This window comes from Paralichthys olivaceus, chromosome 18 (assembly GCF_024713975.1).
Source record: "Paralichthys olivaceus isolate ysfri-2021 chromosome 18, ASM2471397v2, whole genome shotgun sequence".
Classification (NCBI taxonomy): domain Eukaryota; kingdom Metazoa; phylum Chordata; class Actinopteri; order Pleuronectiformes; family Paralichthyidae; genus Paralichthys; species Paralichthys olivaceus.
In genome coordinates this window covers 15,901,168-15,917,120 of record NC_091110.1, presented here as the reverse complement: position 1 = coordinate 15,917,120, position 15,953 = coordinate 15,901,168, and the positions used below count along the sequence as shown (strand labels likewise).

The following is a 15,953-nucleotide window of genomic DNA, read 5'->3' as shown; positions in this document are numbered from 1 at the left end:
CAACTGTTGGACATATTGATTGAGAAAGAAAATGTTAATTTCTTTTAACAGTTTTCTCAATACTTCCCAGTCTAATTGCTTCTCTAACCTACATCATATATCATATAGTGATTTGTGTAGTTTCAACCTTTGTAGTTGGGTTTTTAATTTTAAACTATTTTACGGATCATCTTGTTTGTGAAAGAGCATGTGCTGCTTAATGTGTTGCTGATCCTTGTGAGGTGTGGATACTTCACATCAAACACGGTGTAGTACCTTGCGCGCAATCTGCCGCAGGTGTAATGTAAGAACGCCCTCGGTTACAAACACCTCTCAGACCTTTAAGGACACGCAATTCAATTAACAGGCAAGACACATGCACACATTCACACGCATTCAAACACATCCACCCACCCACCAGCCAATCACCTCATACACATATTTTGGTGACACAAACACACACAAGTAGAAATTCAATCCCGCTGTAGAGGCTGCTCAATTCAATTAAGACACAGATCCTTCTTTTGATCTGAGTATTGGCTATCAGGCACACACACCTGATGCTAGCAGCACTAGTGGCCTCATAGTCTGCAACACAATGCTGCTAAAAGCTATCATCATCTGGCTAGCGGTAACAACAGTTATCAGGCAGCAGTGATGTTTTCTAAAGGTTCAACAGAAGAGTGGGCTGTGAATTCAATTATGCGGCACTGTATTGCAAACCTGTGTGTGTTTGTGTGTAGTCGTATGTTTACAAGCACATCTTAGTGTGTTTTTCCTCTGTGCACACAAATATGGTTTCCACCTCATGATGAGATTTCAGAGCCGGAGCTCTTACATACAAACCTTGATTGATTTGTGCAATTTAGTTTTATTTGTGTTTTTTGCAGGCAATATGTTGGAATGTAGGTTTCAGGTAATACAATCTTATTTGTATCTATATACTATATTCTGTGTTTTTTTCACTTGATCTTTGGTATTTGTGATTGTATTGACTGTGCATAGTTTTGATAGTAAATTATTTTATATTTCCATCATTTTATATTCTGAATGGCACGCTACCTCTGCTGTTACAACTTTTGTTCACTGCAAATTAGAGTCAGGGTTTCGTCTCGTTGGCAGGGAAATGACATTTTTGATTGTGGCGCCTGTTGTGTCTCTCTACGTGAATTGACAGCAGCGGATTTTGCATATGCAAGGTTAAGGTGGCGAAGCTCATCCTGCTGTATTCAATCCTTAAAAAAGACATTTCCTCTTTTCCCCTGAGGCTGTGTGTGTGAGCACATGAGGGGGGGAGGGTTGAGGTAATAGATAGGGGCCCAAAAAAAATACATACGCGCTCTGCATGTTTACGTGAACACTTGAGTGTATGCATGCATGCACAACAATTTGTGTGCACAGTGTGCGCGTCACTCCCTGTTCATCTGAATGGGGATTCATTGAACAGCGATTTCAAAATTAAATGCTTTTAGTCGGGCAGATTGCTTTACGTCTCTGTCATGTTGCTGTGAATGGGATGCAGCCTTTGATGGATATGAGGACTGACGGTTGAGGCCCCCCTTCACACACACTCTCACACACACTATTCATTCTCACCCTCATTCCCTTTATCACTTTGTCGTCCTTTACTTTCTGTCATTTGTTCCTCCAAACTATTCATGTCCATTGTTTTAAAAATGGATTATTTTAAAATCATTCATAACATAGAGGGATAAAAACTAAACTTAAAGACAAAACCCTACACATTGTTGATATTTAGCAAAGCCTGCTGGCACATAAAGCTTTTTTCTGTTTTGTCCGTACACTGATTGGACTCATATGCACCGAGGCTTCTGTTCCTGAGATTCCACATTACAAAACAACGTCTGAAACTGAGGTCACATTGTTATTTGGTTTTTCAGGATTTTTCTTAAGATTTAAGACTTTGGATTCAAGGTTGAAAAGAACAAACGTCCACATTGTCGTGTTATAGGTCAATGACTTCTTCTTTAAATCAACTCTCAATCAAGTTTCAAGCTTTGCTCCCTCTTACAAGACCTAAACTCTACACACAAACACACACACACACACACAGATGGTCCTCTCGAACATCCGACACACATTTCCTTTCCAAAAACCAACTTCTACTACATAGTTGGTTTAAGATCAATATGCCTAACTTCCAGTTTTCCATTAGTGTTTGAATCTGTGTGTGTGTCACAAATAACCAAACACAATCAGTCCTGTCAGTCTGAATTTCCTGCTTAGTGACAGTCTGCATCTGCTTTTCTGGTGCATGTCATCTGTCTGACACACACACAACTGCACACACGCATGCACACACGTAATTCTATGTTTGTGAGGACACTCATTGACATAATGAACCTTAAAACTAAATCTCCCTTACATTAGGACTCACTACTTTACCTTAAGTATGTATTTATTCATCTTTCATTCAAGTTCTTTATTAGGTAGATAATATATTAAATTCATATTGTGTGTTTGCCACACACATAAATTATGCTGCTCAACGTTCCCAAAGATTCAACTCACTAAGATCTCTGCATACAATACAATAATGGTCTGAATATTACTCTACAGGTGGAGAGCAGCGACGTTTTACCAGCAAGATCAAGATCTGTGACAGGAAAACATCCACTTTGTGGTTGCTCTCAGCAACAAGAGAGGTTTTGCTGAAAACTATTGGGTTTTTGTCCAGAAATCTCTTTGAATCCTCTACGCACTCTCTCTTGGCTCCACATCTATCTGTATTTTTAGTTGTGCATTTGTGTGCGACTGTGTGCATGCATGTTGCACCACCTGTAATGCTTCTCAGATGCAAGGACTTCTTACTCAATGGGCAGATGAAAGCCACTGAGAGGTAATGGAACCTGTGTCGAGAAGAGCCAGTCAATCTGCAGCTCGCCAAAATACATTTCACACAGACGTGTGCACGTACACACACGCGTACCCAATACATTTGCATCTCGAGTGCCATGGCAGCTAGCTGGCTAGCGAGACAATTGGAGTTACAATTGAAATGAAAGCAGTGTTTGTGTGATTCCCGGAGAGAGGGGGGAAAAAAGCAGAGTAAGTTTTTTTAGGAATATGCAAATACTGCTCTGCATGGGGAATCTCTTGAAATGAGCTTTCTATTTGGGTAGCTTAAATCAAGAATCACTTTGGCTCACTGATGTAAACTGAATAAGTTTTGCATCTGCTGATGTTTATGTATGCAGAACTTGGCCGGCAGGGGTTGGCATATGGAGAAGATTTAAACACAAGTAGAAATGGAAAAAAATAAAGCAAAGAACAAGTACGAAAAAAAGCAAAGTACAAAACTGAAATTATGAGAAAGAAAGACGACAGGAATTTAAACTGTTTTTACTCAAACTGAAGTATTCTAATTTAAAATGATCCTAGATCCATCTTTGCCTACAGGTTCGTGTAGATATGCAGTACTACACTGCACTTGAAGGACTTTCACAATATTGTTGCAGAGTATAGCACAGTCGGCAGCTCTGGCTCAGGAGGAAGAGCGGAGGGTCAGTGGTTTGATTTCCGGCTGGACAAAGTATATTGTGTTGTGTTCACATGTTTTCAGTGATGGTGCCCTCTCGTCATATGACTTTCATAATACTATGTTTGTGTTGTTACCCAGGCCCCTTAGAATGCTACAGGATTCAGCTTCAAATATCAATCAACCAAAACCTACCGTTTTAAAAACAAGGCCAGAAGAAGCAAATCTAAAGCAACCACATACAAACATGAGCTGCTGCAGACTGAAAAAAAGTTTCTGTTTTTATCTACCACATCACACATCACTGCAACAATGCTGATATAGATAACAATTAAAACTGTGGCCAGGTGGACGACGACAGACTTCTCTGAACCACCTCACTGCCCGAACATCAACATGAATTTAAAACATTGTTAAAATGTCATCTAGAATATGAGATATTTCCAAATATCTACTGTAAAGCTCATTCTGAATCAGCAAGATACTCAGCATTATAATTCTGTCACACTGCTCTGTTTCCAGAGAGAAAGTTGTTTCGGTGATTTGTTTGCAGTGCAGCCCTCCACAGTTGGATATTGATGTACTGTAGCTGTAAAAGCGTGTGTGTATGTGGTACCTGTATCTGTGCTCTTGCATGTACACAGATTGTTGTGTATCTATATTTTCATGACTGTGCATACAAACAGGACTGTGCATGCGTTCATGCGTGTGTGTGTGTGTGTGTGTGTGTCTGAGTATGAGCATCATCACTCTGCACTATATGGGTCATAAAGTACACCTAAAGAGGGTCTATGGGGAGGAGGCTACAGTCGTCTGTGTAAAACTTGCAGCTCCCCGATAAAGTCAACGAGAGAGAAGCAAGAGTCAAAGAAAACATCACCGTAGATCAGATGCAGATGCGCTCACCATAACACTTCTCTATCCCTTCAATCCCTCATCGTAAAAGTTACTTATGACTGTTTTTAATTCTTCCTGGGGTGAGAAGACCCTGGCCGACAGTTAACTAACCAACGGGATAAAGCAGCGGGCCAGAGATTAGCCTGATCCAATGTTGCTGTCTAGAGATAAGACTTATACTGAGAGGAGCATTGTAAAACAACCCCAATACAGTGTTAATACACTGTGTGGAAAAGAAAAACATGAAAACGTGTTTGTTCTACTGTAACAAGTCACAATGCCCACGATGATGAAGGCTTGTTGTTACATATCATCCCCTGTATTTGTAAGACACTTCGTTCACTTTATGGCATGGGATGATTGTGTGTCAGCAGTTTGTCTTCCAGTGTTGACATCTTCATTAATACATAAATAGCTTGGATGAACAGAAGTAATATCCCTAAACTAGTTGTCATTAACTTTAGTCTGTAAGGGTGAAAAATGTACCTCTGCCTTATTCAAACATTCTGTTTGCCGGAATACAGACACACAGCAAACAGGTTTCCAACCAAAGTAAGAAAGGAAAGAAAGCAAAACGGGGTTCAGGAAAAGAAAGAGGGATGCAGAAGTAAACGTGGGTGCAAAAAAAGAAGTGATAAAAAGCAGAACGACAAAAAGACTGCAATATCAGCTTCCTATTTAGATGATGATTAAAATTCATAGGCTCCCCACCTCTAACATCCCTTTACCCCCTCCATCCATCCTTCCCTCTATCAATCCATCCACACCCCGCCCTCCTCCTCCCCCCTTTCGATGTTGAAGCAATCTCGCAGCAGTCACAGGCTTCTCTCCCTGCAAAATTAATTTGACAGGTTTGCATTAAGGCACCTGATCAATACCCACTTAGAGCTGTGAGGGCTAAAGCCAAGAAAAATAACACACCAGGCCTCCCCTCCTCTCCTTCTGTACCAGATGAGAAAAAATGAATCTTGGACACTTTTTTCTAACCCCCCGACCCCTCCCAGTTGCTCGGCAGTCCTAAGCCCTGCTCTCTATCAGCCAGACCAACACACACAAAGACAAATAAACACTCGCATAGACACATAAAGCACACAAATGAACACAGACGCACATGTGCAGACACACACATGCAGCTCCGAGCTTCTCTATCACCAGGCTGACCTCCCGCCATTGATCGGCAGCAGTTAAGTTGACAGAGGGCCTGGAAGGTGTGTGTGTGTTTGTACGTGTGTGCGCTTTGTGACTTTTGCTAGACACTTCACCAGGGAACGATCAACTATACAACCTTGATAGAGTCAAGACTGTGTGTTTGTGATAAGAGGGCCCAAAAAAAAAAGGAATAATTTCTGTCCAGTTGAAATGAAACACTGAGTCTGAGTTTGACACAATATCACAGGTCATGAATTTAAAGAGGAGAAGAGTGGAAAAGAAATAAGGAGTAGAGAGAGGGCGAAAGAAAAAATATAAACCGAGAATATTTAATCAGATGTTTCTAAAGATGAGTCAATCTGAGAGTACGGCAGCGCTAGTTCCAATTCTATTGAGTTTTTTGCTCTAGGGTTGTCAGGAGGATTTTTAAATGAGTTGACAATTGCTCCCTGTTAAGACAAACCTCAACATGAACATTAATGTTAGGATGACACTTGTGTTCAGCTCAGGACAAAACCCAGAGACTCCTTATAACAGACTGAATAATGGAACAAAAAGACTCATTTAATAACCTGGGGGTGTAACAGTTAATTTTGCTGGGCTAACCATTGTTTTTAAGCTACCCTTCAAAACAGAAATACTGAGTTTGTTTCAGTTTTGTTTCAAACTACAAACCTACAGTGTTTTTTTCTTAAACAAATCTTACGAGTAGGGTTCAAGGTAAAGTTAATGTTTCTATACAATTGAAGCAGCCTCTGTACTGGGACAAAAGCTACACTCCTCCACTTATCCCTCCGTTACTCCTTATCCATCCGTCACTGAGTCTTCCAGGGCTATCCCATCTCATCCAGGCAGAAATCAATACCTGGCCCACGAGACAGGCCTCAATAAACAGTACAGGGAGAAACATGGGCCAGCCTCCAGAGCTAAAGCTCGCCCCTCATCTCCCGCTCTCCACACAACACAAAGTAAATGAACTCACTACTTTTCCTCTAACTTCATCCAACCAACAGCAGAGACCTCCAGCCAATGTTTCAGCCCTCAAGGTCGCAGCGATGTTTCAATCCCTGCCGTGATGCATGAGGGTGAAGGTGCATTTGTGTGAGAGAGTTTGCGGGCTGACAGATTCCAGGTACGAATGTGTGCATGTGTATTGTAACAAACAAAAGATCAATGCCCCGGTGCAGCAAAGCACAACAATACATGTTCTCTTTGCAGAAGCTTTATCTTGCCCACTTTCTCTCTTGCAACAAAAGAAATCCAAATTTAGTGACATGAACAAGGGCTGAAACAAACACTCAATTGATTAGGCGATCAACAGATAAATGGATTCACTTGTTTAACAAGGTTTTTGTTAAGCCCACTCAAATTTGCATGGTTGAAAAAGAAACGTGTAAAGATGATGATACAGACCTGACTGATGACACAGGGTCACTGAAACATTTATTTCTCAGCCTCTGAAACACAGACACATTTAATAACATGGAATATTTAATTGATATATTTCAATTAATTAAAAACAAATGAATGCAAAAAAATTAATGCGGGAATTCTCATGTTTTTCTTACGCACTTTTGTAACATGATTGAATTGAATTAAGTGTAGAGAGAAAATAGAGCCAAACTTCTGCCCTCACTGCTGCTTCACTTATAGATTCCAAAGTGAGGTGGGAGCTTTTGTGTTAGCAGTGTGCACTGTGCTTTGAGCCTATAAAGAAATAATGCTCATTTCACAAAATTTCAATCATCCCAACACTTCTCTACCAATACATTACTATTGAACCTTTCATCTTTGGGACACTGGGAGACTTAAATGCCTCCAAATAGATTTGTCTTAAATCAGACTTGTATATTTCCCCATCCACTTCCAGCGTGGACACCAGGGACAGCGAGAAACAGAACAAGAAACTGCTTTGTTTGGCTGCTGAACTTTAAAAAGATTCTTGAGCTGTTTGCCGAGGATATTACCCAATATCTTCTCACTTACATGGCTCAGTGCATTACGCGTTGGCTCACGTGAGCGTATGTGTGCTTTCCCTTCTCTTAGTTGATGGTTTGCTCTGACTGTGAATTACTGTATGTTTGTCTGTGCATGCTTTCCTCGTTTTTCTCCTCCTAAAAGGTGGGAGCATGAGTTGAAAGAGAAAAGACAGCAGTGGGATTATACTTGAGAGAACTGAGGCCCGTGCATGCTGAGCTGCCGCGATGCAATTTCACCGCCGCGTTGCCACTTTCAGGCCTATTCATCCCTCCCCGCTGAGCTTCATTAGGGGAGACGGGCAGGTGAACAAGTGCACATGGAAAACAAGTTCCTCTAGGCGCTGCTGAAGCACCAGACATCCTCCCCCCGAACCCTTGTGCTCCCCACACACACACACACACAGTCCTCCTTAGCCAGATGTAGATTGGAACAGACATCAATAAATAATTTAGAGGTCTTGAGACTTTTAAGTAGGAATCTATGCAGTGTGAAACGCTGTTTAATCGAGTAACTTCTAATGCCGTATCAATCAAATGGCGTTAAAAGCTGCTAACGTCAGCGGAAAAAAAGAACAAGCGGGATTCTTTCTGTTTTCTTCCATCACCTCCACTCTCGCCCTCTTCACCACTTTTTTGTCAAGTTGATGGGACATTTGTATCCTTGTATTCATCAATTGACCCCGATCTACTGGGTCGACAAAGAGAGAAAGACAGAAGAGATCTCTCTGGTGCAATGCAGCTCATGTTAATGCAATATTTAAAAAAAGCAGGCAGATCAACTGACTGTATTTTGGAAACAGCATTTAAAGATCGGTTTGGAATAAGCCATTCCATTTAACCTGCCAGACACTTGAACAGAGCCAATTTCTTCATAAAGGGGGGAAATGTAATGAAACGTCAGAAGACAATTTTCCAACTAATTCTCACAGGCGCTCAGATGCGCTGATACAATAAAATACAAAAGAGGCCTGTGTGCAAAATGAGCAGTATCAGACTTGGGCAAAGATGGAGTGATTTGACAAAATACTTACTGCATTTTTCACCGCTTCATGTTGCACCTCGCATATTTGCAGTTCATTTCACGATTCACATATTCTTTTACATTTTGATAGCAATAACTCCCTTGATAGATCGAACCTTGCTCCTCAATGAGAAAAAAAACGGCGCTGTATACATTATGTGTATATATTTTTATCAGCTGTTTTACCACAGCTGAGCAATTTGCCTGCAAGAACAAAGCTATCAGATTATAATATTGGAGTCTTACACAGACACGCACATGTGAACACACACATGTACACACAGATATGGAAGACAAAAAACGAAGTGGTGTCTGAGATCAAACACACACACACAATTCTCTGGTGTCATCAGCAGATGTGTACATACCCTCATCTCAATACAATACAGATGAGCTAATAGCCTTGGAGGCTCCCAGCCTGATTCTGATCTCCATAATACCACCCCCTCACCACACACACACACACACACACACACACACACACACACACACACACACACACACACACACACACACACACACACACACACACACACACACACACACACACACACACACACACACACAGAGAGAGAGAGAGGGGAGTGTACCTGCACAAATCCTATAATATCTCTATACCTGCTGATCTTTGGGGAATCAGAAGGACCTGGTTTACATTCAGAGGACAAATATGATCACTTAGTGCCACATGTATGTGCGTGTGTGAGATACATGCAGAAACAAATGTGTGTAATGTGAAAGTGGCACAACTCAAGAAATGGCTTCTGTCAAGCTATCGTGTGACTCCTATTAATGCACCAGCCTATTTTCCCTCATCACCAATATGCACACATCTACGCATCCACACTGATAGGAAACAAGAGACAACCCTTTGGAACCTTTTTCCCTTTTCTTTGGAGAAAATCCAGTTACCTAAACCAGCAATTGTTTACAGAGCCTTCAATTTAAATACTCAATACAATAGATTTTGTTTTTGTCGCACAGCCGAGGTCTTGATGTGTAAATGTGTTTGTGTGTGTGTGTATGTATGTGTGTGTATGTATGTGTGTGTGTGTATGTATGTGTGTGTATGTGTGTGTATGTATGTGTGTATGTATGTGTGTTAGGTCAGGCCTTCCAGAGCCAGTAAATAAAAAGCAAAGTGAATTCCACTTCAGTCTGAGGCTTCGAGAGGATCTGAGGGGATCACCTTGGAGGTTGATTATCACCACTAGGATTTGTTTGTGTGTGTGTGTGTGTGTGTGTGTGTGTGTGTGTGTGTGTGTGTGTGTGTGTGTGTGTGTGTGTGTGTGTGTGTGTGTGTGTCGTGTGTGGTTTGATCTCCAGCAGTGAGAAGAGGCACCAGAGGGACACTCCAGTCAGAAGAGCTCAATAACACCTAATTTCTCAAAACGGACACAAATACTACAGGAATTATTGTCGTCAGGTAAAAACATGCATTCCAACACACATGTACACATGCACAATAGCATACAATCACCAGGCTCCTGTCGCCCAATAATAATATGGTCCTTCCATTACTGAGCAACAAGGACAATTTATCAGGTGAAAACACAACTGGGGCAAAGTAATGACACAAACATTAAATAAATCCCTGCAGAAAATCACATCTACACTAAACTGTGGACAAAAAACAATAAGCTGACTCACAGAATACATGATTGGGAATAAATTACATTTCATCTCCGTTTACATCTACGAAAGTTAAACCTCTGTCTCGGCTGCATTTGGAGAGGAGTTGCAAATATCAATATTTTCTCACAGGAAGACAATTGTCTTCTGTCGCCATGAATATTGAACACATCTTTAGTATGGAAAATAAAAATAACTTAAGTTCAAGTCGCTTAATCGAGAAAACAAAGAGGAACTAAATGAAGACTAATATGAAAATAAATGTACAGCTGACAATCATGACTGAACCAATCAATACGCAGTTTGTTCACTTCCCTCTGGCTGCTGTGATAGAGCCAACATCTGTCAATTAACACACACACACAAGCATATAACACACACACACACACACACACACACACACACACACACACACACACACACACACACACACACACACACACACAGTTTATACCAGCCAAAGGGCAACCACCTCCTATGAAGCGTTGTGGTTTGGATCAGCAGTATTGACAGATTTCACATTAGACCTATTGAAATGCATTGTTGCTGCTGCCACCACAACACACACACACACACACACACACAGACTCTCTGGTATGTACCACCAATCAATCTAAGGTCTCAATCGCATTCTTTCCACCTGCTTTAACGGAGAAAAAAGAGGCAGGCGGGTCTTGCGACTCTGATCTGACCCGCAACCTTGACCTCTGACCTTTAGAGGTTGTGGTCAAGGATTTAAAAAGAGGGGAGGGGGCATGAGGGACATTCAATAGATATGTTGTGATGGTCACGCCTGCTTTAGGAGAATAAACGGCATTATACATCAATTAGGTCTGACATCTGTTTAGTTACGGATCTACGTTTGTTCAGTTTTTCCTTTTTGATTTTTTTATCTATTTGAGCAAACAAAATATTACTGAAAAGAGGAGAAGGGGAAGATAAAGAAAGTGTGGAAGATGAAAAACTATTACTGAAACAAGGAGAATAAAACTGAAGACTGAGAGGATGAAAATGTGTCACGGAAAGAAAAGAAGGCAGAGAAGGTGAAGAAAGATGGGAAGAAATAGGACTAATGGCGATATGGGATGTGTTAAATGCTATGAAACAACAGAAAGAAGAAAGACGAATTGAGCCGACAAAGAAGAAATAAAGAAGGAATTGTTGCCAAACTGATGCTTTCACAAAACCAATTTAAAGTTTTAAAGGCATTTTTATAGCACATTTTTGAACAGGTGTTGTTAAAACTGCTGTTTTATACCAGCAGCCTCTTTCTTTTATGGATTAATCTCATATTCCATTTGTAGGTCCAGTAAATACTCACATTGACTGTATGGATTTTTTATAATATGACTGAAATCTGCCTTGATTCTCTTCACCCTCTCGCTGTTAGTGTTTGCGTCACTAATTTTCAAAAACAACATTGGAAGTGTAAATGGTGAATAAATCTGATCCATTTATCGGTCATGCTGCTCACTGTCAGTCATGGTCATGTATCTGCACCCCCACACCCAAAGGCAATGTGTTAGCCATCCAAAGAGTCATTAGCATAACACCATCCCTGACACACACACACACACCTCAGGACACTCATGAATAATGAGCCCATGTAGATCAGAGTAGAATAAAACTATAAAAAGACAAGACCAATGAAGTTTAGGGGAAATTTTAATTGAAATAAAATTATTCCTAATTTCATGTTCAGAGTAAGTTGTAGTTTTTGGGGGTTTGGCTTAACTTCAGGTGCTCCTCCTCCAAACACTGGACTGATAAACGAGTCCCACCAAGTCTGTGCTCCATCCACTTAACAGCATCCACAAATATCACCCAGATATATATATAAACACACACACACACACACACACACACATCGATGAAAGGTGTCTTACACCACGATAAACATCTCCCCTCCTCTCCTCTGTCTTTCTTTTATTGTATTGTATTATGTCAAATTCCCAGAGGACCATGGGGTAGCATCCCTCTCCCTCACATGTTCCGTCAGGCGCTCTGCGCAGCTGTGTGTGTGTGTGTGTGTGTGTGTGTCTGTGTGTGTGTGTGTGTGTGTGTGTGTGTGTGTGTGTGTGTGAGAGAGAGTTGTCGTATTGTCAGACGGGTAAACGGGGAGTTAAACAGATATATCCAAGCGTAAAATCTAAAAAGGCTCCCCAGTGGGCGCCGGAGGGGGTTGCTGGGAATCAAGCACATATCAATTGAGAAGCAGAAAGAGACCGAGTGCTGGTGAGAGAGAGACGGTGGAAGAAATAGAGATAGCAGCTCCTTCCATGGTACATTCAGGTGCTCTGACAACTATAAATTACAGCCTTTTTCTGTGTCGTCTTCCCATTTTCTTGCCGTGCCTCTTTCCTTATTCTTTTTCCACCCACTTCTTTGGTCTCTTTACAATTTCTTACTCCTCACCCTTTTGTTTAAGCTGCTTTCCCCGGAGAGATGTAAAGCAGAGCAACGAGCATGCAAGCAAAGAGTTTGTTGCACAAATCACTGATGGTGAAACAGGGATTATCATTTTCTTTCTTCCTGCATGATCCAGTGTGTTTGTATAAGGCAAACTAATAAAATATATGAGAGAGAATTTAGCAGAATTGCCTGAAAAAAGGTAGACAGGTATGAAATAGAGAGACACACACACACACAGCTAGACCTGCGCTGTGCGGTGTAATGCTCTACTTGATTATCTCATTGTTGTCTGTAAGTACAAGCCCAAATTGAATCAGCCTGCACTCCATTGTCTCTCTGCAGCTGGTGTGTGTTTGTGTTTGTGTTTGTGTGTGTGTGTGTGTGTGTGTGTGTGTGTGTGTGTGTAGGGCTGGTAATGAATGGCCAATCTAGTCTATCTAGAGAAACCCTTCTCATTACAGTGCTCCCATAATTACTAGCTCTCTGCGAAAACTATGCCCTGCTTTATTACTTTATACGCAGTGCAGCCAAGGCTTGGGACCGAAGAGATGAGATAAACGCACAAAGCGTGTGTGTGTTTGTATGTGTGTGTGTGTGTACGTTTGTTTTATATTTGAGTCATTTACTGCAGCTGATGTTTGCAACTAGCGAAAGCTGAATGATTTACAATGTGTGTGGAGCCTTAATGCTACGAACAGCAACGTAATAAACAACAAATGGTGCAAGCACACACACTATTCTACTGGTTCAATCGAAACGTGGAGGGATATACACTGGCAATTAGTGCACTTGTTAAAGTTCTGAACATTGTATTTAAAGTGGTGCTTATATAATTGTAATTGGCACGAAAAAAATGTTCTTAATGCTTAAATGCATTATACAGAAAACTTGAAATTTTATACTGACCAAAATGTAAAAACTATATGGTTGATTTTGTGTGAATATCTTTTAAAGGAAGAAGTGAAACATTCAAAATGGAAATGATGTTATTCAGAGCAGTCCTGTGACTATGCCATTATATTATTTAGCATGTTCCCAGTAAACCTGCATCCATGAATCCTCCCTCCTGCTGGGAGCCATCAGACCAAGGACGGGCCTGAGGCATCTGGGAACCATGGAAGAGAAGAAAGGGTTGGATGGATGGATGGCAGGAGGAGGAGGAGACAGAAACAGAGGTGTGGAGGATAGATGGAAAGAGACAAGGAGGAGATGGAGAAGATTTTTTAAAGAGAAACAAATCACAAAAAAGGATAAAGAACAGCTTCAAAGAAAAGTTCCGTCCACAGTGTCTCTGCTTCAGTTTATCTGAGAGGTGCTAAAGAAGCCAAATCAGGCTCTTGGTATTTCATCTTCTGACCTCCCCCTGACAAAACACATTATAAATATATATTAAAAATGTAATTGATGGTGACACCTATTTCTTATGAGATAAAACTGCAGGTAATGCAGTGTTGTAAGACAAAGGACTAAACATGTCAACAGGAATCTTGTTTTTTAATGTAATGTGATTAATGAGGTGTTGAGGCAGTAATTTAAAGAGGTCACTACTTTGTTTCCCCCCCTCTGGGAATACGTTATAAGTTTATTTTGATTATTAAACTGGATTTAATTTGTACAACACAAAAATCTATTAATTAATAAGCATATGGGAAACCTGGATCAAAATCAGATCATTCCAAGCTGCTCTTTTTACAAAAATCCACATATTTTGAGGGGAAAGTCATAAAGAAAATAATAGTGAGCCTTTGTAATATACTCCCCTGGATGAGTCCATTAGGGGCTGCTTAGGTGAGCTGATATGGCTGTAATAGTAGTGATTAGTACAAACCCAGCGAGCCATAGAGGATGACAAATGGCACCTGAGACAGAGCATGATTACAAGCGTTTATATGAGCGGAGACAGTATCAGCACAGAGTATGATGGATGATGCCCGGAGCTCAGTCAGAGCTGACTCATAATTAGACCTTGATGGCATTAGTTGCATTTCCTGGTGGGTATGTCACAATAAATGTGCCAGACTAGTTAAAAAGGGACACCTTGACATTTTGAATTTGTTTTTTTAAACTCTGCAGGTGACTGTCACAGCGTGGAATAAAGCTCTCTCCGTCTGAAACAAACGGATGTTCAGCAAATCTTGGTGGATTTATTAGTGAAGTGTATTTAAACCAATGGGACAATAAAAGGCTTGAATGCACAGCGCACTGATGGCCTGTGATGTTACACTACGTGCACCACTGCGCAGATAATCGTCACCTAAGCTCTCGATGTGTGTGTGTGTGTGTGTGTGAGCTGAGGTAATTATTAAGGCAGGTTACACTGTGTGAAGGTAAGGTAACAGAGTGGAAGGTAGAGAGCACCGTACCTGCAGCAGCTCCGGTGATGGGTTCTCTAGTGTGCATTTCACCCGTCTGGCCGTGTACCTGAGGAGCAAGTGAGAGTCAGGGATGAAGTGTATTAGTATAGTGTTAGTTTTAGTAGCAGCAGTACATGCACCAGTGGGAGTATAGTGCGAAATAATAACTATCATGGTAATAACAGTAGTTGTGGCACAAGAAACAGTGATGGAAGAATTAAAAGGTAACATTAGATCTCTAGTTGCAATTTAGCAGAACTACAGCATTAACGTCACTCACACTCTCCTGCATCTGTGTTTGCCCTCTATCCAGTTTACCTCTATCAATCAAATGCACTCTCAGATATGAGCGCACACACATTACATATCGGGGGAAAAATAAAGTGCCACATGTCCATCTAACTCTGTGACCCCTACAAGACACACATACACACACAGGAAGCAGCCTCTCTACCCTCACGAGTCTGGCTGCTCAATTAGTCAGTCATAATGCTGAGCCCCGGTCAGGCTGAGATCATGTTGCAGGGCTCATCATGACACAGTCAGATCAGACAGGTCAAATACCTGTTCAGATAACACACAGCAACCTGCCACTGATATTTTACCTCAGCTACCAGACAAACTCTCACCTCACTTTGAATACCATCTGCAGGGTGTCCACGCGACACAAATGCACAAAGTACATGATTATGCAAGAAATCCACCTTCTGCATCATTAATCATGTCATCTCCTGTTATCTATTTCCTTTATACATTGTTTTTTAATCATTTCAATCATCGTTTGATTTATAAACACAATCCACCAAAAAAAGTTAAACTGCTGAAATGTCTACCGGCAGATGTGTAGAGTACAAATACACAACTGCTGCTGCTGGGCATCAATCTGATCATCTAATAAGAAACATCTGGTGAGGTCCCGACCGTCCAGCCAAAGAGGCTTTTGCCTCACAAGCCTTGTTTTGACTCAGTGAAACCATTCAATCACAGAATGATTTGAATTTACACACGCACATCTAAGTGCAAAAGACAGA

The 15,953-nt window shown here is 41.1% G+C and overlaps 1 protein-coding gene across 2 annotated transcripts in view; it reads right to left on the bottom strand.

Moving 5' to 3' along the window:
- The window catches only part of skor2 (SKI family transcriptional corepressor 2), an 87,122-nt gene that overhangs the window by 51,867 nt on the left and 19,302 nt on the right, over positions 1-15,953 (bottom strand). For both annotated transcript variants that reach the window (XM_069514047.1, XM_069514048.1), the window contains exon 2: positions 14,932-14,989. The gene's annotated coding sequence lies outside the window, so the exon portion shown is untranslated. The remainder of the gene's footprint in view (positions 1-14,931; positions 14,990-15,953) is intronic.